Genomic DNA, 26,028 nt, shown 5'->3' on the forward strand with positions numbered 1-26,028 from the left:
ATAAGATATAATAAATAGAAGTAAAATTCACTTAAAGAAAGCCTACTATTCCATAGACAGAGACTCAATCAACATTTTAAGAGAACTGGGACGACAGTAAAACTACAGAGTTGATCAAAGCCTCATTAACAAACACCACTTCCAAAGTTAAATTCACGGGAGAACTCTCAGAGCCGTTTAAAATTAAAACAGGAGTAAGACAAGGAGATGGTTTATCACCGTTATTGTTCAATTGCGTTTTAGAGAAGATAGTTAGAGAATGGAGAAAGGCGATTAACACCAAAGGCCTGCATCTCGGGACAAAAAACAAGAGAGTTGTTATAAACTGCTTAGCTTTTGCTGATGATATGGCGTTAATCACCGATACAATAGAACATGCGCAAGAACAAATATCAGAACTCCAAAGACAAGCAGCTAAGGCTGGCTTACAGATCTCCTTTGGGAAAACACAATACATTACAAACATCAAGAACGCGCCACAACATCTTAAAATAAACAGAAATAAAATAGCCAGAACTGACAGTTTTAAATACCTAGGAGAATGGATAACACAAAACAATAGTGAAAAAATAGCTCTAGAAAACAGATTAATCAAAAGCTTACAATATCACGAAGAATACTTACAACAAGAAATCCCTTTCCTGGAACACCAAACTAAGACACTACCAAACGGTAGTTAGACCAGAAGTACCATATGCGGCAGAAACTGTGAAACTACATAAAGTACAGGACGTAGAGAGAATAGAGAAAATAGAGAGAAGAATCTTACGGAAATTATTAGGCCCAAAAAACAACACAGGACTAGATTATAAACAAAGATCAAACCAAGAGCTATATTCCAAAATAGAAAAAATAACAGATGTAATCAGGAAAAGAAGACTGCAATTATACGGACACATATACAGAATGGAAAATACCAAACTAACAAAACAGATCTTCATCCTACTAAACGCTCACAAGAACAAGATAACCTGGCTTAAAGAGATAGACAATGACCTAGTAAACGATTCAATAGACTCAGACATTTTAAAAGACAGAGCAACATTCAGAAAAACAATACAGGAATTAAGAGTTTCAGGAGAGGAAAAAACTCACATGTAGAAGAGGGAGAAAATGGACTCAAGAAGACAAAGAACACCACTCTAGAAAAATGAAAGAAGCATGGGATAAAAAGTTGATTCAGCGTGCCCTCTAAATGGGCTATTTGAAAAGAAAAAATAGAAGTAAAAAAAATATGAATAAATGTAAAAAAAATAAATAAAGTATATGTAACAAATTTGAAATTAAGAGTCGAATACTATCATCCTAGGTTACGATAGTCTTATTAAGACATTATAGGAGCAATTAGGTCTTGAACGTACTACCCACCGGCTTGGTCTAGTGGTGAACGCGTCTTCCCAAATCAGCTGTTTCGGAAATCGAGAGTTCCAGTGTTCAAGTCCTAGTAAAAGACAGTTATTTTATACGGATTTGAATACTAGATCGCGGATACCGGTGCTGTTTGGTGGTTGGTTTTCAATTAACCACACATCTCAGGAATGGTCGAACTGAGACTGTACAAGACTACAACTTCATTTTAACTGATACATACCCTCCTCATTTGTCCTATGAAGTAATACCTGAACGGTAATTCCCGGAGGCTAAACAGGAAAAAAGGACTAGAATGTACAGTCGGTTCAACTTTCTGATGTCATCCCCCATTGTCTAGTGGATTTACTACCAAATGATTTGTGTGCTAGTTAATCTAAAATTCGTACTTTTGAGTTTATTTTTTCAAATTTGTTGCTTTCGTGAGCACCGTTAGGTATTACTTTGGAGGATGAGATGAAATGCCAGTTATGTACCGTGTAAAAAATGTTATAAAAACAAGACGTAAAAAAAATGTTTGGTTATGACATTCCCAATCGAAATAACGCCATTTAAATTTATTCTCAGATAGTTTTAAAAGTAGTCTTCAGTACATCTTAAATAACTGCTAAACAAAAAAATACTAAAAAAAAAAATACGTATAACAAATGCGCCTACCTCTAAAGGATCGATTATTCGATGTAAGATAATGAGTGTAAAAACACGTTTTAAACTAATTAGTACATTACAAAATCAAATGTAAAACCTCTTTTCTTGTAGTAAAAATTATTGAGGTTAAAAATTTTAATTAATATTTATTACTAGTAGTGTTAATGTTTATCTACTTCATGTACTCGTATTCTTTATTTGAATACGTTTTGTCAGGTTTTGCGTTACTTAATTTTTTACCTTACCACATTCCTATTAAGGAAAAATGAAGTTAATATTATACCTTTTTTTTTTAATTGGAACTAAGTTGGTTTTTGTTGTGCAATATGTTAACATTAAATGAAAGTAAGATTGGAATTTCTTTTTCTTTTTCTTTTTTTTATTACCACTTTTTTGTTTTACGTCGTTGTATTATTCAACAGGCATACTGCTTAAATTAAAATACATTAAATAGTCTACCTGTCCATTTTAATCAGTATTTATTGAGACCAGTTCAAAGAAAGGTCTGATCTGCTATAATTGGGCTTCCTGTAATAAATCTGGTTTATAGTTACCAGTACCTTTTATATGACAAATATTTAAATGGTATGTTATGTGGTTATGTAGGGTTAATATAATTTTGTAATTATTAAATTATTTGATAAATAAGTACTCCAGACTGATGATTTCTGGATAAAATACCTGTTTTGCTATTTTAAGGCTGCCTCCGTGCTAAAGAAAAGATGTACTAAGAAATTCTTGGTTCAAACTAGATGAAAAAAACCTTTGTTAATTATAAGTTTCCGTATTGCTTCATAAAAGTAAAATAAAATTCCCTTAAAATATGGATATGAGGAACTAGTTTAGTTTTTTTACTTATACAAAGAATAGGAAGTATTGTGATAGCGAAAAATTTTGGTTTTCAGATTTCAATGGTAATATCCATTTTGCCAATCCCCCAATCAATTTTGACTATTTTCGGCGTGACGTCTGTACGAACGTACGTGTGTGTCTCGCGTAACTCAAAACGTATTACCCGTATGATGTTGAAACTTTGGATTTACGACTGTTGTTATTATCTATCATCTCTCCTTTTAATTGTAATCGACTGACCCAAAAGTTTCCAAAAAATCCCAAAACAAAAAAAAATTGGATTTTGGACTTTTTCTTAACTGCAATAATAAGCCCCCATTGAGAGTTTTTCAACGGTATATCGTTAGTGGGACTTATTTTCATTGGTTCCAGAGTTATAACCAAATAAAATTTTAATTAATGAACTATTTGGATCTTACAAGAGGAAGGTTCGAATCAGACTTCTTCTTTTTTTAATCTTTTTTTTGTTTAATTTAAATATATTGATTTGTTGATAATTATTAACCTGTGATTATATATTTTTTTTACGATAAATTATAATTCAATGATAACAATGAAAAAATTTATATATATGAAAAAATATCTGAGTTATACTTTTCATTTTAAAAAAAAATGTGTATGTAATTTAATAGGTGTACAAAGAAGTCATTTGGTGTCCAAATCAGATTTTTTTTAAGTAGAACCATGTTGTTTATGTTTTTATGTTTCTTGTAGCTAAAAGCTTTTTTCCAGTGTTTTCCTCCATTTAAACCAGTCAATCCGTTTCTAATAAAGTTTATATTTAAAAAGAAAAAAATTACAATTATAACGGAATACGCTATTTATGGGATAAACAATTTTCTATTTTTCAAGCTATTTCCATATTTATTTATCTAAAAAAAATTAAACGATAATAATGGAATACCAATTAATGAAATAATACGGTATTTTACAACAAAAAAAAAAAAACAATGTATTAATCAATTAGTTGCTTTACGCAACTGTTGTTTTATTTTTTTTATTTTTTTGGTTCTGATACATGTAAAGCATTTGAAGGATAGTCGGCTCTAGTCAGAATTAGTAATTTCTTCTTTTCTTTTTCGCTAACAATGTTGGTTAAATTTTAAGGCGTTATCTAATAGAAACAATGTATGGCAAAATTAAGATCCTGGACAATTTTAAATATGTTGGAGAAATAATTAATAGAAACAGAACAGACAAACTAATGTTATTAAAACTAAAACAAATTAGAACCACTAAACTTTTACACAAAAAATATTTACAATAGATAAAACCTTTCTGTAAATGCAAAATGTAGGCGTTCTTGCACAGTTGTAAGACCACTCATCTTGTACGGCATGGAAACTGCAAATATAACTGGAATAGAAAATCTACTCAAGATAGAAAGAAGGATTTACGGTCCAAGAAAAGCACAGATTGAGAACAAATGGAAAGATATACATTAAAATTTATGACTTGGAATAAGAAAACGACGACTAAAATTCTATGGACAAATGGTCCGAATGAATAAGTCAAAATTAAACAAATTTTCATTAAACTCTGGAATTATGAAGGTCAAGGTGGCATACAGATGAATGAATTGCTCAAAACGGTCAACATTACAGAGAATGACTGTACATCAAAAGGTATACAGAAAGAAAATTTTTGAATTAAACATTCCTGCAGGTGAAAAGAAAAAATCAACACAGGAGAATGAACTGACGAAATAAGAGCTAAACAGTCCGAAAGAATGAAGAACTTCTGGAAGAAAAAGAAATTACATTACATGTTAATAATAATTAATAAAAGTAAATTATATATTAATATATATTTTTACTAAATTAATTTATCGTTCAGTATATCTCATTAGATTGAAGTTTTAAGTTTAAAGAATGAAAAAACTCTGCATGGTTGAAATTTGTATCTGCTTTGGTTTTTTTATTTGTAAAATGCGTGTATGCTGTGCTGTGAAAGTGTGTTTGTGTGTTCAGTTTTTTTTTTGTTGTCGCGACAGAAGGGAACAACAGCTGTAACCCTGCATCCTGTTCCAGAAATAGGGAGAGAAGACTCTTCTGTTTTGTGTTCTATATTTATTCCAGATCTCTTACAGTTGTTGCCGTTGATGTTTCGTTCCTTACTGTTTATAACGGTACGGCTGATTTTGTTTAAATTTCTTTTCGTAGATCTATTTATAGAATAGTTGTTTTATTTATTTTTTATTATATGTTGTTCTAATAAAATTGGTAATTTATTTAAAATTATGGTTTTTGGTTGAAATTAAACATAGTTGTTTACATTATTTTATAATTATGTATTTTTTAATTTATTTTATATTATTCATTTTAAAAATAACAGTAAATATTTTGAGTTATTTAAAAGGAACTATGATAGATCAATGATCTCCAAAGTTTGTTCCGTCTGATATTCTCTTTTAAATCAAATATTTAATCTTTGATCAATTCCCTTGTATAAAATTACTTTAAGTCTAAAACTTGCTAATCGGACGTTTTATTTATTTTTTTCTATATTTAATTTTTTAATAAATGTTTTCTAAGTATAAAAAATTTTGTTTGATATAACATACCTTATTATAATGATATTAAAAATTAATTATAATGAATTTTGTTTCAGTTATAGCAATCTATATAATTAACTTCTTTTATTCATCAATAATTAAAGTTATTAGCGACGTGTAATGTAACTGTACCGGTAAATGTATGTTGTTGAACAAACTTGCGTGTGATTAATTGAAACCCAACCACCAAAGAATACCGGTATCCACGGTCTAGTATTCAAATCCGAATAAAAGTAACTAACTTTATTAGGATTTGAACCTGAGAACAACGACTTCGAAATCAGCCGATTTACGACGACGAGTTTACCACTAGACCTACCCAGTGGGTTAGTTATCATTTTAATGAACCATCAACAGTGTGATTTCGTAAACAAGAAAAACAGCTAAATATGGAATTTGTTTCCGATTTTTTAGTGCAATAAAACTACCGTATAGACACGTTTGAAATCTCCAACATTTTTGGAATATGGCGGCAAGATCATCCTTTCAAATGGAAATATCCAAGTTTTATAACATTTTCGGATATAACATATATATATATATATATATAATTTATTTATTTTATTTTCCACTAAACGCCGCCGTTTAGTATCTACACCTAATTTCCGGTTGTACCTACCTATACCTTTTTTTTTAACCACCGTTAGGTATTGCTTCAGAGGATTTAATGGATGATTTTGTAGCGTGTGTGAAAATGCCATACCCTACCGGGATTCGAACCCGGGACCTGCGGTTGAAAAGCCGAGACGCTACCACTCGCGCCACGGAGGCCGGCACTATCTAACTATCCTCCTGTATGTTAAGCGAAGTCCATATTGTTTCAAATCTATTCTTTTTATTTTAACGGAGTTATGTTTTTATTATATCTGAATACTTAAATTTTAAAAATTCTACTTTATTGTCTTTAAAGTTTTATTACAATTTAATTCAACAACTCAAATTTTGTACAAATCTTAGTATTCTACAAAAAAAAAAGCAAATAATTTACAACGTAGGTAAAATATTTATGTTTTATTTCAGATTATGAAAATAGATTATTAATTTAATAAATCGACAAAGTATTTTTCCTAAGTTGAAATAAAACGTAAATATTTTGTCTGTTTATTTTTTTAACAGAATGACGAGATTAGTAAAAATTTCAGAAACTAGTTTACAGTGCTATAATATAATTAAGACTAATAAAAGTGTTACGTTTTTTAAGTTAACAAAAATGATGAAATATTACAAAAAAGCAACATTGAAACAATAAAAAATAATTTAACACTATGGACTTAGGTTCAACGTATATAAGGTATAAATTGTTAATAGGTACTGTTGAGGAGGTGTTATTGTGGTGTTTAAAGGAAATTGTCGGAATATAAAAATGTAGGTGAAATTGTTGGTTGTATCCAAAACGTTTGGGAATTTAATTTTTAAAAATTAAGTTGACCACTATATTAGAAAACTGGGGTAGATTTAAAAAAACACCAGTAGGATATTTTCAATGCCGTCAAAAATCGAGAAAAGGTTTCCCACTTAAAGTTCGTTAATTTTCTTTTTTAGGAGATTCCTATGGTGGCGTACTTAAAATGAACATTCTGTATAATATTTAACTTCTGTTAAAAAATTTTAATTAAAAGTATTTAAATTTGAGATATTTTTTAAACACACCCGAGGTAACCAACCAGTCCCCGCCGTTAGGCATAACACAAGTCACCTCAGGATGTCGTGGCAGCAGTTTGTGCCCTCCCTGACCTACCCCTTTAAGGGGCTTTTCCAACGGGGGGAGGACTTCCTCTGCTGGACAGTCGATACGCCCCTCCGCTGGAGAGCTACCCTCCCGGCCCTACTCTACAAGCCTACTAGCTCCAGACGTGCGTTTCACGCGCCTCTGCTGTCCGCGACCGTCTCACACCTCGGAAGTCCTCTATACCATCACCGGGGAGCTCCGATCCCCTCCTCCCACTCTTGTATGTGGGCGAGCCAAAAACACCCTAGGCATCTAGGCTATCTCCCTGGTCCTACACCTCGCCACGCTTCGACCCTAGACTTCCTGAATTTTTTGAAGTCTTTCCAGTCTGTTTTTTTTTTTTAATTATCAAAAAATACGTCAGAACACAACAACCCCATGTGTAGAACTACATATAGTAAATATATATTCACTGTAGTATGCAATATACAAGCACATTACCGATTCATTTAATTTGAGATAGTTGTCAGGAAATGACATTTAATTTGAGATAGTTGTCAGGAAATAAGACTACTATGTTTTTCAGTGCCTCTCTTTGAAGGTCCCATTTTGGTAATCGGAGTATTTAACGGTGTGTAATATCTTATAATATTACCTGTTCAGTATTTAGACTTTTAATATAATTTTAAACCCAATTTCATTATGATGATCTGTAAAACGAAATAAAAACTAATAATACTACATTTATTCGTATTATCAAGAGTAATCGTGATTAATTTAGTCTAGTACCTGAAAGTAATTTTTCTCAGATTTATCTTATTAAAAGTCGACTACACGAATTTTTAATAATATCAAATTTCATCTTGTTTAAATTCGTGCAGTAAGGTATAAAAAAACAAAGATTACCTTGCCAGTATTTGCAATTGGAAATATGATACCGCTGCATGTTGCATCTTGCTTATAAGAGTAATTTACTCCATAAATAGAAGTTATAAGTAGAAGTAGAAGTTTTACGAATAATTGATTCAACATGTAACATTCCAAAATGATAATGAAATGGTGGACGTTATATTCCGATGATTCAGGATGGGACAAAATGAGTTAATATAATATATATATATATATATATATATATATATATATATATATATATATATATATATATTATATTGTTGATTATTAGGTCTATATATTTTCCATAAGTTTGATGCTTCAAATGAAGAGGAAAAATTGAGATTAAAAAAGGTTAAAAAAAAGTGGTTAAAAAATATAATAACAATTTCTTAACCACTTTTTTTTAATGTGAACCAGTTTTAATTTAATTACTAAAACTTTTTTACGAGTACTGAAAGAAAATTACACTTTTTTAGAATACTGTTACTTTGTGAAATCTGTAAATACCACTGATAGCTCCAACTCAACTTCCTCTTCATGATTATATCGGTTGGATAGATAAAAATATCTATTAATAGAGATTACGTTTTTCTTAAACCCTTTAATGGGACATTCCCCTCCTATGAGCAAAAAATAAGAAAAAGGTAACCATTTACTCTTTTTGATTGAACATTTTTACAAATAAATGTTTAATAGAATTAGAAATTAAAAAAAAGGCTATATTGTATATTGGTCCCCATCATTGTTGAATAATAAAGTTTAAAAAAATTTAGCGTTGAATAATTCCGAAAGAATTAGTATATTAGCCTGTTCTGTTGTTTGGATTTGACAACTTCACACTGGATTAACCAGTTTGGATTAAATTTGGCACGATAATTTTTGTACGTATAGCGTCTTGAAACAATCCTCTAGCCAACTGCTGTGTCTAGTGTACTAGTCTGTAGTCTTTTGTTTGCGTTTGCATTTTACATACAAATGTTATGTAATGTTATCATGTTATTAGTAATTAGTAATCGGATTATGTCATCTGGTTAGACAGTACAATAAACCCCGCTCGCCTGCCAAACTCAGCCGACAGTTTGATTAACAAAGTCAGACACAATTTACTTTTGGTAACTCGTTTAAGAGATAAAGGATTATGAACGTTATGGGTCCCTTTCGCAGATATTATCCCGTACTTTAATGCCCCTTAAGTAACTAAGTTACTTTCTGATAGTATTTATTTTTATCCAATGCTCCATGAAGAGGTGATACAAAAGGTTTCTTTTTATTTTTTGTCGTTTTTGAACTCAAATCATATACTTGTACTAATGTGATGATTCCATTGCTATTTAGTTATGTGTATGGGTGATCTCATTCAGAAGTTAGGGATAAGAATAATATTTTCGCCTTTTTTCATTAGCTATCATTTTGCTTGATATCTTCAAATTGGATTAACCAATTTTTATGAAATTTTGTGCAATGGATTTAATATAATTATCGCTTTTTACAAATTAGAAATATCTGTAAAAAATCAATATACGTAGTAAATAAAAAATCTATTATTTCATTTCATAACATAATGAAATTTCAATTTCTATTAGGATTCTAGATTCAAACTTCCTTTACTTTGCCCTAATTTTATTAAATTGTAATTATTCTCTTTACAAATCAATATATTAATCCGATCTTTCGACTGGTTTAGTTTTATCTTTGGATTTAAAATTTTATACTTTAGCAAATAAATAAGTTAAAAGGTTGATAAATATCTGTTTTATATTTAAAAATACAGAATTTTTTTTGGATAGGCTTCTGCACCACGAGATTCAATCAATTTCATTTTGAAAAGTTTTTTCTTCCACATTTCTATCATAATCATCCTGTATTTCTCTTTCCTTTCTTCAGTGCAAGTTGTTTCGGTCCAATATTTTGTTTTTTCACCTGAAAATCTGCTGTTCTTTGTAATTTTTCCTCGTAAGTAATCGTAGTTTGATGTCATCAGTTATTCCGAGTTCGTTTAAATTTTGTTTTATTTCATGAAACCAGTTATTGTTGGTTTATTTTTTGTTACAGTACTGTACGAAAACGCTTTGTTTGAGAGTCTGTTTGTGTTCATTCCTAGTAGATGTCCATAGAATGCAATTCTTCGTTTTCTGATAATGTTTGTAATCTTTTCAATATGTGTATACAAGTTTTTGTTAGTCGTCTTCGGTACTATCCATTTTTTTTATCGCTCCCAATATTTTTCTCAGTTTTTCCTTTCTTCCGTTTCCAGTTTAGTTAGATCACCAAGTTTGCTAAGGATTAAACATTCTTTTCCGTAAATGGCTTCAGGTCGAATTACTGTAATATACTCTCTTAAAGAGATAGATCTTTTGTATTGCAGATGTTTGGTGAGCTGGTACGTTAGTCACATCTTGTTGGTCTACTGCTTCTTTTTTTGAAATATTATTTTCAATTACTTCACCTAATTATTTGAATTTATCAACTTTTCTTATTTTTTTCTATTTTTTTTTGGGATTGACTTTAAATTGGTCGTATATTCCGTCTCTTGAAAGGAGATTTGCAATTTTTTCACCTTTTACTTTGAAAATGTTAATTTTCTGGGTGGTCGTTTCAACCGAGTCAGAGGTGATGACTAGTTCATCTGAGAATGCTAAGCAGTCAGTAGTCAAATTCTGATTTTTCTAGCAAAGTCTTATGTTTCCATTAAGGTTCTTGTAGTTTCTTCCTCGTCACTTTTTCCAGGTCGCAGTTGAAGAAAAGCGGAGACAGTTCATTTCGTATACCTGTCTTGATCTCAAAGCAATATGAGATTTCTCCTCGAAATTTCACTCTAGAATGAGTGTCAGGTTTAGTTGAATTATTTTTCTATTTTTGTTGTATAGATAAATTTCTCCAAGGATATTGAGAAGTGATTTTCTATCTGTGGAATCGTACGCTTCCTTGAAATAAATAAACGCGATGACATATTTTTTTGCTCTTAATTTTAAATTTATAATTACTGATATCAAGTTAAAGATTTTTTTCGGTGGAAGATCGTCCTTTCCTGTATCCACTTTGGTTTTCACCAATTTTTCTGTCGAGTTGAACAGTAGTGCTTTTGACAGAATTTTGTCGGTTTCTGGTAGGAGTGAAATTCCTTTATAATTATTAGCATCTGCTTTAGCGTCTTTCATTTTAATTTTTTATTATTTTTTTTTTTTAAATAAGTAATGTGTTTTAGAAACAATGCATCAGTATTCTTTATTAGTGTGAAATAAATATATATTGATTTTTTCGTAATGGTTAAAACATACGAGATGTTATGGAATGTTGTTTATTCAGATGTTTTTCTTTATGATGCATACTACATACTCTGTGTACTGAAAAGAAGTATTACATTATCATTTTAGCTAAATATTACTTCAGGTCGATTTTATATTAGGCTACGTTATATAATAATTTTTATTTTAATACACGATGAGGTTAAATGAATTGAGAACAGTCGCTGTCCTCCTACCGACAAATCTTTACATAGGTTAACTATGTTTGTTAACGTCCTTGAATAATGTATTTTTTTTTTGTATCTATCTTTTTTTGTTTTACTAGGGATCAAACAGGTTCAAGGCAAATTCATGCTGTGTTATATAGTCTGTGAAATTTATGGGTACGATATATTTCTTATAGCTACCAGGTGAATATATGGATTTTGTACCTTTGTTTTGTTCGTGATATCGCTCTGAATTATGCAAATTTAAAATAAGAAGTTATTGTATTTGAAATTATGAGGAAAGAATCGATAAAATATTTTGTATAACATTCCAGTCGTGGACTTATTTTTTGAGATATTATTTCTGTTTTATTTATTTGTTTATTCCATTTATATGCGCCGAAAGCAAACATTACTGCATATTAAGTTGTATATTTCTTTGGATTGATCATTTGTTTATTTTTTTGTTAAGCATAACGTTTTCAGCCGTAATTATTTTTGTACACGTACTATTACCATTTATATTATACGATTGTGTAATCATATGTTTTCAAGGTAAAGAGAGAAATTAAGGTTTTCTCTATCGCCTTCTTCATTTACCTTAATATTCTGTTTCGTACCAAACCCGTTGAAATGCTAATGATAATTGTCCTATAAATTACGGATGACATCTTCATTTTGTTTTCCATAGAGCCTGGGGTTGTAAAATGAAAGTATTATCTACTCTCAGAGTAAGAAACGTTTACTGCTACGTTTTTTGTTTCAATTGTTTTACGTGCACCATATACATAAGAAACAGCGAAGTAGATATTATTATATAGCGAAAAGTTAATGTATCTCTTTCTATCGTAAAACCATAGGTTTATTTTTTATACATTTCTTCCTTCTGCTTCAACATTTTAGGGAAAATTTGACCTTTAAGATTTTTTCATTTTTTTAACAGAGAAATAAGTATTCAAAAGCTATTTAAAACAAATTAAAAAATAAGAAAACACTAAAAAAACTTTTAAAACTTGATGATTTTTAATTTTTAAACAGTCAACCTGAGTTGATAATGATGGCTGTCTAGTTTAAAATCTGAAGTAAATTTTTTGTTGCGAACCATTATTCTTGTTTTCTCATCTAGAATCTTTCGAATTCTACTTTAAAAAATTGATAAATTATTATTTGTACTAAATCTATTGATGATAATAATAGTTTTTTCTCTGTTTATTTATTAAATTTTTGTTGTGATATTTATTTTTATTTCTATTGTAGTGCATAATATTCCATACGGCTCTATAATGTATTATATAGAAGGATATATGATTCCTTTAATATTCTGTATATGAATAATTTATAAACCATTCTTTTCTCCATTTCAAAGAAATTTTATTCGATACAAAGAAATATCGATCATTCAGTTAAACTGTATATCATAAGATTCCAGTCGTATACTCAACCATGATGCTATCATATAATTCTCGACTAGTTTTTGTACCAGGAATATATTTTCTCCATTTCTTGTTTTAAGTTTTAATTTTATAATTGATTTATTCAATCTATTTATATCATTATAATGTATAAATTCATATTTACATATTTTCAAAAGAAAATATTATTGAGACATATTCATTTTATTTTACCTTATAAAGTGGGTAAATTAAAAAAAACAATAAGATTTCTTTTTAATTATTAAATATTATTTAGTAAATTTTATTTAATAATTAAATTTAGTGAAAGTAATGTAAGAATTCTTTTAAAAGAAGAATCATAAGGAAGATTTTTGAACCCAAAAGAGCAGGGAAAGTTATAATCTAAAATCTGACAAAGAAATTAATCAAGGAAAAAATTTAGAAACGGAAATGGGATAAAAAAGAATGTGATTTTTTTTTTACTATATTTATAGAATTAGTGACAATAGACTTGCAAAAATTTTAATTATTTAACTTTTATAAAGATACAGAAAAATAAAAATAGGGTGGCACCGAGAAGGAGGAAAGTAAAACCTAGAAAAACTAAAAAAAAATTCTAAAAAATAATAATAGATAGAATAGAGTTTCGAAAAACAATTGAGGATTTCAGACTAGATGGAAATGAAAAACCACAGAACAGCTCCAGAAAATTTACAGATGAGAAAAAACAATCACTCTAGGAATGAATACAAAAGTACTGGAAACAACGGGAAGAAGAGGAAAAGAAGAAAGGAAATGTAATGAAATCTAAAAAGGTCTAATGGAATGAAGAAGCTTAGTAAACTTATTTCCTTTTTACTAAATGAATAATCTGCTCTTTTTTGTTTTATTTTTGTGTCGGGAGCAGAAATGGATAGTACATGATAAAAAATAAATTTAAATACAAAAGACAATCGTAAAATAAATTAAATAAAAACTCATTTACAAAGAACTATTAAAAAATGTTTCACCTATATAAAATAGAACAAAAATAATAATAACCAGGAAAATAATACAATACAGCAAACTTTAGGAAAATCAAATTTGTTAATTTTTATTTTAAACAACATTTATCAAAATCTGATATAGGCACTTTTTTATTTTCCTTAAAAATATAATGTCACATTTGATTTAAACAGAAAATACTCGTATTCTAATACTATTTAATTAATTATCACATATTTTATCTTCTCCGTAGAGGAGCGGGTGTTAGAATACTTTCCTGGAGGATCTTCTTAAGATATGATTAAAGAAGGAGTAGAAGAAACGAAGATGTTTTACAACTATGTTTTTATATCCAGAGGCGTAGTTATTTCCGAGGTGGTTACTTTGTGACTAAAAACGACCACGCCTTTTCGGTCACGTACTTGTTATAAAATTATGACCTACTAGCTGATTCCGTTAAAAAATAAAAAAAAAAAATGGACGTTTAATTTGAAGTTACCGGAAGGAAATTTTTTCTTTTTTTCATTTTATATGGAATTTTTCAAGTTCATACATCAATATCAGCCACGAGACGAAAAGGGAGTGACCGAAGTGAGAAGATGTCTGATAAAACATTTTTTTTCTGAACGTGATAAGTGATGAGTAATGAATACAAATATTTTGAAGGTGTATCATAATTTTTATGAATTTCGATCAGTTTTAAGTAGCATGTCTTTAATCAACAAGTATATTTTAAAACGTAACACCCAATTAAATGATCTTTCTTGGTTTAATACTTAATTGAAATTGTTAAACTATCCGGCCTTTAATAGTTATAACTTATATCATTTAAGATTTTCCGGGACTAAAAGAGCCAAAATATTACTTTATTTTCAAGAATTTTAAAAACGATTATATTGCCCAACTGTAATAAACGATGTAACGTAAATTCAAAATTGAACAGAAGGATTCTCCAATATGGTTTATTAAAAAAGAACCTAATTCTTTGCGTTTAAAATTGTTTTGTCGCTCCTTGGGCGACAAACATGAGGCTCCTTGGGTGCCTCATTGAGGTATTTTATTATCGATAAAAATATGTAGTTTACATACAAGAGCATTTGTGAAATTCATTGTTCTACATTTACTGGTTGAAACATTCAAAGGTTCGACAGTTTCTTAAAATTCTGTATATTGTAGTTCATTGGAAAACATTTTTGAAAGTATTTGGAGCGTAGCTTTATATTGAAGTGAAACTTGGACGATCGGAGTACCTGAGAAGAAAATATTAGAAGCTTTTGAAGTGTGGTGCTATAGGAGAATGTTAAAAATCAGATGGGTAGATAAAGTGACAAATGTAGAGGTGTTGCGGCAAATAGAAGAAAGAAGCATTTGGAAAAATATAAATAAAAGAAGAAACAGATTTATAGGCCACATATTAAGGCATCCTGGAATAGTCGCTTTAATATTGGAGGGACAAGTAGAAGGAAAAAATTGTGTAGGCAGGCCACGTTTGGAATATGTAAAACAAATTGTTAGAGATGTAGGATGTAGGGGGTATACTGAAATGAAACGACAAGCACTAGATAGGGAATCTTGGAGAGCTGCATCAAACCAGTCAAATGACTGAAGACAAAAAAAAGGAAATATTGTAGTTCAAAATGTTTCCCGTCCACGGTTCGGTTATTGATTCTTATACTTCTGTTAATTTGTGACATTTAAATCCTTCAGTTTATGATCTTTTTTTTTCAGTAACAGAACTTCAAAGAATTTCTATCTTTTCATACAAAAATTATTTACGGTAATTAAATTATTACGGTATAATAACGTTCATTCAATGACATTTCATTTCCAGCTGTATTAAAGCTACTGATTATTAGTACATAAGGTACTAGTTTTGAAAAGATTTATTTCAGATTGAATGTCTCGATTTTATCTGAAGATTTAATATAACTGAGAACATTCGATTAATATAGGTTACTTGTAACTCATTACGTATTGTACTAACATTTCAAACTTTTATGTATTATCATTATAATTAATATAATGGTATATTATGTGTATCTACAAGTTATATTTTTGATGTTGCAAAGTACATAATTTTGCCATAATAATGATATAGCGGGACTGTTTTGTATTTTAGTTAGCCTATTCATTTTGTAACTTTTCTCATACCTTTTTTAATTTCGAACAACGTGTTATGTATATATAATGAAATTAATTTTTTTATCTCTTATTTTCGATTTGCTAGTATATAAACGAATACCAGTTTCCTTAGTTATTTTAAATTGTTTAACATTTTTTTTGATACCAGACGAAAGAGTTAGGTAATAATTCTAGTATAATAATGATAGTAATTATAAAAAGCTTTCATCCGGATGCAGCTATAGTTTTGTAATTAAATGTATTAGAAATACCTAAGAAATTTATACTAATATTTGGATGGATTATCTGTACAGTTAAATTCCGTCTTGAAAAGTTTTAACTGTATACCTCATTTCGTGTTACGGAATTAAATAGTTAAAAACGTACATAATTGTTTTCTTTTTCTCATATTAATACTTTCTACTTAATGTATATCTTTGTTCCACTTCAGTTGTGCTCTTTTACTGAAATCTGTTTGTTTTATATTACAGTAAAGAAGTATATAAGAAATATTATTATAACTTCCTTGATAAGATCATTCCTTCAATTTTCTTCTTTTTTTTATAACTAAATCTAGAAAACAGAAAGACGTGATTCAGTAAAAATTACCGCAAGATTTATTATCTAAACTGATAATACCTTATAAATTATTGAAAATTAAAAAAAAATATTTAAATAAAATTTTATCCGAAGAACTTAAGACTCATGATTGATCGACAAATTTTAAATATCTGATGAAAATCCCTGTACCGGTGATTCAAAAAGGGCTTCACAACTTTAAAGCGTATAAACTTTTATTGACAACGTCCAGATTTGGTTGATGTCTCATTTCATACCAAAATACATTGACTCGCGTAGTTCATTAGTACCGAATTCGCCCACCAGTATTGTTAAAAATGGATACTTTACTGGTGCGGAACTGTGTGTTTTGGTTTATTACGCCCCGGGTTGGTCTAATGGTGAACTCGTCATCGCAAATCAGCTGATTTCGAAGTTGAGAGTTCTAAGGTTCAATTTATAGTAAAAGCAGTTACTTTTATACGGATTTGAATACTAGATTGTGAATACCGGTGTTCTTTGGTGATTGGCTTTAAATTAACCACACATCTCAGGATCGGTCGACCTTTCCTTTCTTTTTCCTGTTTAGCCTCCGGTAACTACCGTTTAGATAATTCTTCAGAGGATGAATGAGGATTATATGTATGAGTGTAAATGAGTGAAGTCTTGTACATTCTTAGTTCGACCATTCCTGAGATGTGTGGTTAATTGAAACCCAATCACCAAAGAACACCGGTATCCACGATCTAGTATTCAAATCCGTGTAAAAATAACTGGCTTTACTAGGAATTTAACGCTGGAACTGTCGACTTCCAAATCAGCTGATTTGGGAAGACGCGTTCACCACTACACCAACCTGGCGGATTAGGATCGGTCGACCTGACACTGTGTAAGACTACACGTCATTTATATTCATATATGTCATCCTCATTCATTCTCTGAAGTAATACCTTACGGTGGTACCGGAGGCTAAACAGAAAAAAGAGATTGTGTTTTAGTTCCACGATTTGCACTCAGCAAGTGTAGTTCAACGTAATTTTCGTAGTAAGTATGGCAGAGAGCCTCTAGTGGGCGTACAATTTACTCTTGGCACCAAACCTTCGTTGAGACATATCGTTCTTCTTCTAGATAGAACGTCCCGTTCTTCCAGGAGGCAACCGTACATGGTATTTGTTTATCTAGACGTGCTTTAAAATTTTCTAATTATTCAGTCAGACCATGATCAGGATTGATGACATTACTATTAGCAAGACAGGGCGCCATCCCACTACCGCCTAAAAGTCCGAGATTTTCTTGATACTAGATTCCCAGGTCAGTAGATCGTTCGTGAACGTCCAATTGCTTGGCCACTTCGCTTCCTAGATTTGACCCCGCTAGAGTTTTTCTTGTGGGGTTTCATTAAAAATCGGGTTTATGTTCTACATTTGCCTGCTGATTTTGTTGAGCCAAGTCTTCTAATTAACGCCGCAACAGCAGAGGTAACGCCCGACTTGCTGCCTACAGTCTGGAATGAAATCGACTTCAGGTGGGATATGACGCATTACAAATAGAAGCCGTATCGAACCAAAGTTGGGTGACAAACTTGATGTGTTTTTCTATGAAATGAGACCTCAACCGAATCTATAAGTTATCCCAATCAATTTTTATACGTTTTGAAGTTGTGAAGTCCTTTTTGAATCACCTGGTACATTAAGTACGATGTATATGAAAGTCAAAGTGTATATTTGGTTTATATAAAAGATAAATTACACTTTATGTACATCAGATTCAGTCACATGGCTTGGCAAATTACAGATAAGAATTATATATGATATTATATATCGAATTCTGTTACATGGTTTAATTTAATTACACTTTATGTACATCAGATTCAGTCACATGGCTTGGCAAATTACAGATAAGAATTATATATGATATTATATATCGAATTCTGTTACATGGTTTAATTTAATTACACTCAGTACTTTATCGTTAAAACAGGACATCGTTAAAATTCACGCAAAAAAATAAAAATTAGTAAATTAAATTACTGTTACTGTTATCGAACCATATTTGGAAAATGGTAATGAGAAAAAAATAACCGTCGTTCCCAAAAATATTTTCAACAATACATCTGGGAGCCAAAGTATTACAAACGTAACATTTTTTGAGGTTCGAGAAAATGGAGAACGAAGAAAAATAAGTGACTGATTTTAGTCATTGATATTCATTTTTTAATGATTTTTTTTTAATTACAGTATAATTGTTGAATATTAACTGTTTACAATACTTTGTTATTATTATTTTTTTTTTTAATTTGTTGCAGGTACATTATAATCCAGTCTTCTTCTTCTCCCTTTTCGCTGTAACACATTTCTTTTCTTTTTTATGTAAGAAAAACTAGAAACTTCTTTTTAAGGTAAATAGTTTTTATTTTATTTTCTTTCGGTATTTAGTTATTTAAATAAATAATTTTTTAGTTCTGTTATTAAGCGACATTTTCACATTCCTGGTTTTATTTATTAAATCAACATTTCACGCGATAATGAACATCCAATCCAGTTCATCGAAATTGTATTAAATTAAAAAGAGAGAAAGATAGATTTTTAATTAACCGTAAAAGAAATACCAAGAAGTAACAGATAAAATCTGAATTAAATAAGAAATATTACTTCAAGTACGTATGCCATATGTATGAATAACGTAGAAGGATAAAAACCATTCTGATCATAAAAACCGTATACTTTTTTATTCAGTTACATAGTTTTGAAAAAACTTCTTTGGTTTAATGATTGTTTTTAAACAGATCTGCTTAGTTGTTTAAAAACGTTTTTATCTGTTTATTTGATTTAAATAATGAATTAAGTACACCAATCGGCCTGTTGTATGTCAAATATTTTCTCCTAGGGCAATCCTGATCTCTTCTTTCCCACATTTTTCATTCTATACATTTCTTAATGGACGATTATAAGTATCTCTTTTATTCTAAGTATCATCGTATGGAATATTACATATGAAATTATTGAAATAACAAAATATTTGTGGTTAATTGAACCCCAGCCACCAAAGCAGACCGGTATCCACTGTCTAGCATTGAAATCCATATAAAAAAATCAATTTTTTTGTGATTTGAACGTCAGAACCTTAGACTTTGAAAATCAGCTGTTAAACAACTGATTTGCGATGAAGAGTTAACCACTAGACCGGCCCGGTAACAAACCTCCCGGAAACAGACCCCCAATTAAGCATGAACACGATTGCGGGAGATGCCTTTGCCTCTAGTCGCCAGACGAGGGAAACCCCAGGCCCGGCTATGCCGTTCCGGCCTCCATCACCAAGCAACCGGGACTCGGTCCTTTGTGGTTCCCTGTAACGGGGATGGCCCCGCTGGGACTCAAGTCTTTTAGCTCAGGGGCTCGAGAATCCCCTCACTTCATCACCACCGATCACCCGTGTTAGCACGGGCGAAGGGCAGTTCCGCACGGAGCTGTCCTTCACCCCCTAGCTTCCCGATATTTCAGTTGCTGTATTCCCGATACAAACCCCGTCACATTGTCGAAGTCCACCGAACTTCGTAACATCGTTGCAACGATGGTCCTCACCTCGAGATGACCAATTACTCGGCGTTCCTCGTCCCACCGCGGCTACTGGAATATTACGTGTTCCGGCGTGTCTAACTCTCGACAGTAGGGGCGGAAAAGGTTTTCAGCTCTTCTTCGTCCACACAGGTATGAACGAAAGACCCCATGGCCGGTCAGGAATTGTGTCGGCCAGAATCCCCGTTCGCCAAACTTCGTCTCGGCTCAATGTGCGCGATCAAACAATGCGTCCACCTCCCTTTCGTGGATGCATTCCACCTGGCTTGCCAATCCCTGTAAACAGTTGTGTTGTCATTGTTCTTAGACACACCCTGATAAATTTGCGCACGAGGCGCCAGCAGCTGCTGTAGTGGCGGCATCCCAGTCACCACCAGCACCACCTCAGTCGAGACAGAGGCGTATGCCGGACGCCACCTTAAGAGCCAATTATGTGTTGAAATAATTTTTATTAACGCCTTCTGAATTGTAAACTATTTTATGGTTTTTTTTTTTTTTATGTTTAATATATTTAACTTAAACATAACATAATACAAGAAATAATGTTCTAGAAAAAAGTACATGAATATTATCTAAGAATGGGGTACAGAGGGTCTTCCTTAATCTTGTGATGATGAAAAACAGAAGGGGAAAACCGAAATACCTCGCGTCTCTTATGTGTAATTTGATCGGATCAACTTTGCTTATAGATCTGTCTGGGGCTCCCCTATAAGGCGGCTGAAAATAAAAGCCCGTCCAATTTACTTTGTACCTGGTAGTTTATTGGATAAAATCTGGCTTCGTAATCTTGTACCTGATAGAAGGAGAAGTTGTTACGAAATTTTCATAGCGGATCCTTAACTAGTCTGTCTAGTAGACAGGATATAAAAACAGACACGATGTGAATGAAAGGTCATTCATACATGTGCTTATTATCCATTATGTTATAAATTTACTGTTTACATGGGAACCTGGCTTCATATTAATAAAGCTAAGCCTGTTACACTTGTTTCGTGTATGGCTTTGTGGAAGCTTTTTTCTTCCTGTTTTCTCTGTAATGAATAGTAATTATACATAATATTTCTATGATCGATGTATTTTGTCTTTCTAGTCAGAATATAGCTAGAAGAAAAAAATTTAGTTTATATATATAATTTAGTTTATATGAATATATATATATATATATTTTTTGTATTATTTACTCTACAACATTTAATTTGATCATAACAGGCTATGCACTTGTAAAACCTGCTTTTAACTTTCCTTTTATTAATATCTGTATGTATATTTGTACGCATATTTAATAAAAATAAATTTCATTTTGCTGAAAGTATAAAAATATTTATTAATATTTATTTATTTCACTTTTCATTTACAATGTTGTTATTGGGATCGTATATTATTCTTGAAATACTCTACAAAAACAGGTAGACAAAAGATATATAATGCGTAACACGCACATTCGCACACATATATTGTGTATATAGACTCAGAAGTGAATTAAGATAAATTGTTTACAGTATAGTATACTGTACCAGGTACCGTCATATTATTGAATTTTTTTTAATTTTTCATTTATATATTTATTCCTTTGAAATATCTTGTAATTGACTTGTTTGACTTGTATTTTAACTAAAGAATAACGTTTTTTATGGTGATTGCTGTATAACTTACCATGGTTTATTTTATTTTTTGTTCTTGACTCGTTCAGTATTTTTTTAAATTTTATTTTTTCTTCTGTCTGCTTTTTATTTATTTATAGATTATGTTTTAGTAGATTTTATTTTTGTTGTTCAATGATCTGTTGTAATTTTTTTTTGTGATTTTAACATTCTATTTTTCAAATAGATTAAACAAGGTAGAACTGTTAATGAATAAAATATTGTTACAAAATTTATAACATATTTATTTTATATAAATCTTAAAGATCACATCTAATCTTAGTTTTTTTACAATTGAAAAAAGGAACAATATTCGTAATTATATTTATGTGTTTTTCAATATATTTTTTCATTTTTAATCAAATTATATCAAATTAATATGAAAAAATTACTTTTTTCAATTTAAAACGGTAGAAAATGATAAACACTACATCGATTAAATTTATTAATAATACATTCCACGGGTTTTGGGTGTATAAGTAAAAATGTCGCAGCAATTCTCAAAAATGATTAAGATCCAAATGCCTAGTTTACTAAGAAATTGTTTTCCTTTTAGCATCTTCATTAAGATAATATTCTGTAACATAGTAGCTGCCATGTCCTCTAAAATGCTATTGATATCACCTCTATAAGTTGTACGTTTGTCCTGTCTACAGATAGAAATCACCGTTATACAGTCAGATGGCTGTTTAATGATCATCATTACTCTCAGAGAGAGTAGTTTTGATTAACTGAATGGAATATTTCGGTTAACAAGAAAATCTTTTTTTAGAGTCTTTCGTTGTCATTTTTAATAAATTATTGAACCATTTAAAAAAAATTTAAATATTTTTTTTACAAAAACAGTATTAATTTATGAATTAAAAAAAGAAGTATATACCTATTCAAATTTAAAAACCCTGAATTTTTTGCATTCCGTTTAATCGTACATAAACATGTGTTCAAATTATTTTCATTAAGCCTTCTGAATTGATAATTTAATGTGTAGAAAGCAATATATATTTAAATAAAAATGTATTTTTTGTATTTTATATCTTCAATGATTTCATGTTTTATATATATATTTTTTTTAATTGATATGATTTTAATCAAATTTTGTTTTTTATCTAATTAACTGTGGATTATTTAATCCTGATTTGATCCGTGTTTTACTACGGTTTCCCCTTGGACCACCCAAATAAATACTTTGTAATTTTTTTTTATCCTTGTAGTAGGATATCTATCCAATCCTATTTGTTGAAGTGATGTAATGTATTATAATGTATCGATAGAATAAAAAATCTTTTTTCTTTTCTTTCTGTTTGGCCTCCGGAACCACCGTAAGGTATTACTTCAGAGGATGATATGTGTGAATGTAAATGAAGTGTAGTCTTGTACAGTCTTAGGTCGACCGTTCCTGACATGTGTGGTTAATTTAAACTCAACCACCAAAGAACACCGGTATCCACGATCAATTCAAATTAGAATTAATTGCCTTTACTAAGATTTGAACCTTAAAACTCTCTACATCATCGATATCAGCTGATTTGCGATGACTAGTTCACCACTAGACCGGCCCGCTGGGTTAGAATAAAAGATCTATTTATTTATTCTTACTTATTTATATGTACTTCAGATGCTTTACACATGTACGAGTATTATATAAGCATAGAAAGGTACTTGAGGAAAGCAGCAAATTTTTGTACCATTTTGTTTTGTGGGTAACAATGAAACACTGACTCCATTCAGTAGAAGGAAATACCGATATTCTGTTTAATAGTAAATTAAAATATCTATGAATTTAGTTTTAAAGAATTACTTAGCGTATACGTACTTTTTACACGACTATCCGAAATGGAGTGTAATGTACTTAGGATGTATGTATGTTTGTTGCACCGTAGTAGCGTAGCAGCTCAACGGCTGAATCGATTTAGATGTATGAGCCCGTGTTGGAATCCTTACGTTACCGCGAGTGTCATAGGATATATATACTTGTATATATGGTTAAATAAATTTAAAAAATTAGAAAAAAAAATTATATTATATACAAAATTGTCTCTTTATCTCGGTAGTAGATATCGGAGTATCTGTGAAGAAAAGATTTAGGATGTAGAGGGTATACTGAAATGAAACGACTAGCACTAGATAGGGAATCTTGGAGAGCTGCATCAAACCAGTCCAATGACTGAAGACAAAAAAAAAACAAAATTGTCACCCGCACGCTCTTTAATTAGCCTGTATTAAAGAGAAGTATTTGTCAGCAATGAATTTTTTTGGCAGTTGTGTTTTTTACTTTTTAATATTAACTACTATAATTAACTTGGAGAAAAATTAAAGGAACAATCCTTACATTTTGGTTAATTTTAATGATTCTGTTACTCTTTCTTTTGTTTTTATTTCCTTTCTAATAGTATATAATATTGTAATTACAAATATCAAATGTAATTCTTTTATTAATCTTTTATTAAAAAAAAGAATTATAAGTAAAAAAAAAATAAATCAACTGTTAAATATTTAAAATTTATATTTCTTGCTGTAATTTGATGAAACAGTATATTTTCACTGTAATTTAAATTTACTTTTCATAATAATTATTAGTCATCAAATAATAACGGGATTTTTACAATAATAATAAATATAAAACTCTCACTTAAATTAACGTTTAAGTGAACGATTAAGAATTTCCTTACAGTTATAATATTTTAAGGTCATTTTATAAATTATTATTACTACTTAACAAATTTTCTGTTAAATCATCTTTAGTAATTCATGAAGACCTCCTATAAATTATAAAATTTTATATTACCTTTTTTTTTTATTTATTATTAGGTTGTCATAGAGATTATGTTGTAATTAAAAGCATTGAAAGTATTGTAATTATATTTTCGGTAAATTTATATAGTTTGTCAGCAACTTTATGATAATTTTTCTATCATATCCACACCAATATTTTTAATTTTTATTTTGTATCTTTTATTTTTAATGATTAATTCATCAAATAAGCTCGAAAAATATTCTCACTTCTATTCGAACCGAGGACCTTCCAGATGAAAGACGCCACTATAGTAGGATGACGAAATTGTGTAAATAATAATTTAAGATCATTTAAACTTTTTTAAATAGGGAATCTTGGAGAGCTGCATCAAACCAGTCAAATGACGGAAGACAAAAAAAAAAAAAACTTTTTTCCAGTCAGCTTTGACTCTGCTATCCTCGTAAGAGTTAAATAAATAATGTTACATGGAAAAAAATATATATAACCTTGTCGATTCTAAATATTATATATTTAATTTAAATGTAGAGAATATTATTATTGCATAATAAAAATAATTACTTCATTAAAAATACTAAATTAATTTAATTCTCATTGAATTTGTAGAGATTTGAATATGTTTATATATATTTATGCGTTTATATAGTTGTTTGTTTCGATATTTGCCGAAGAATCAAGAACTTTTGGGCCGTTTTAAATAATTCTTTGAAGTATTGTGTAGACTGAGCTTATAAAAAACTTTTTGGCATAAATTTATTCATATAACTACATTACTAGATGAATAATGAAAATTCAATTCTTATTTTACAAAATTATTTTTCATACGTAATATTTTAAGAATCTGCTGAATAAATCACGTTCTGTTAACATAAACTTTTTTCGATTCTCACTGATAAATGTTAGAAAAAAAAACTAATTTACTTCAGCATTCATTTATCAAATCTAACTTTTTACACGATAATAGGTAATTGTTACAAAATTTTATTGTATCACAATTTTTACCGTTGGTGATTAACGTATTTTTTTTTGTAGCGAGCTATATCTATTACTTTTTATTTAATTAAAGTAAACACTTGTAATAATCGATAAGATTTGACTTATTTTCAACTTATTTCCATAGAAAATTAAACCAAATGGCTTTTACTTCAATAATTTTGTTTATTTCAATTTCTGTCTATTTTATCTATACGGGATTATACATGAATGTTTCAAGGAAACTTGACAAGACGCTATTTTAATTAAATACGAGTATATTTAAAAGTTAAAGATTTCTGATATTTCTTAATTTAAAATATTTACCAGTGAACTGATCTCGATTCTTTTGACAAAAATACACAATATTATTAGTTAGTATCTAAGAATACAATTTATTTAAACAGCTGAAAGGAATTTAAATTAATAGGAAAGCAGGTAACCTTCACTTTTAATAATCTTACTTTAGTTTACAAAATTAGGATATCAGTAAAGATTTCTTTAGGTGAAAATTAAAATAAATAGATTTCAGTTAATTTTCTTTAAACATTTTTATTTTTTATATTTCAAACCGAAGTTCGTATTTATCTCCCATT

General features: G+C 29.8%; 1 protein-coding gene across 2 annotated transcripts in view; it reads left to right on the forward strand.

Moving 5' to 3' along the window:
• The window catches only part of LOC142328224 (uncharacterized), an 890,790-nt gene that overhangs the window by 285,340 nt on the left and 579,422 nt on the right, over nucleotides 1–26,028 (forward strand). Inside the window, exon 2 of one of the 2 annotated variants that reach the window (XM_075371823.1) lies at nucleotides 18,799–18,891. The exons of the other annotated variant lie outside the window; for it this stretch is intronic. The gene's annotated coding sequence lies outside the window, so the exon portion shown is untranslated. The remainder of the gene's footprint in view (nucleotides 1–18,798; nucleotides 18,892–26,028) is intronic. 2 annotated transcript variants of the gene reach the window in all.

Source organism: Lycorma delicatula, chromosome 7, assembly GCF_047948215.1.
Source record: "Lycorma delicatula isolate Av1 chromosome 7, ASM4794821v1, whole genome shotgun sequence".
In the NCBI taxonomy this organism is placed as follows: domain Eukaryota; kingdom Metazoa; phylum Arthropoda; class Insecta; order Hemiptera; family Fulgoridae; genus Lycorma; species Lycorma delicatula.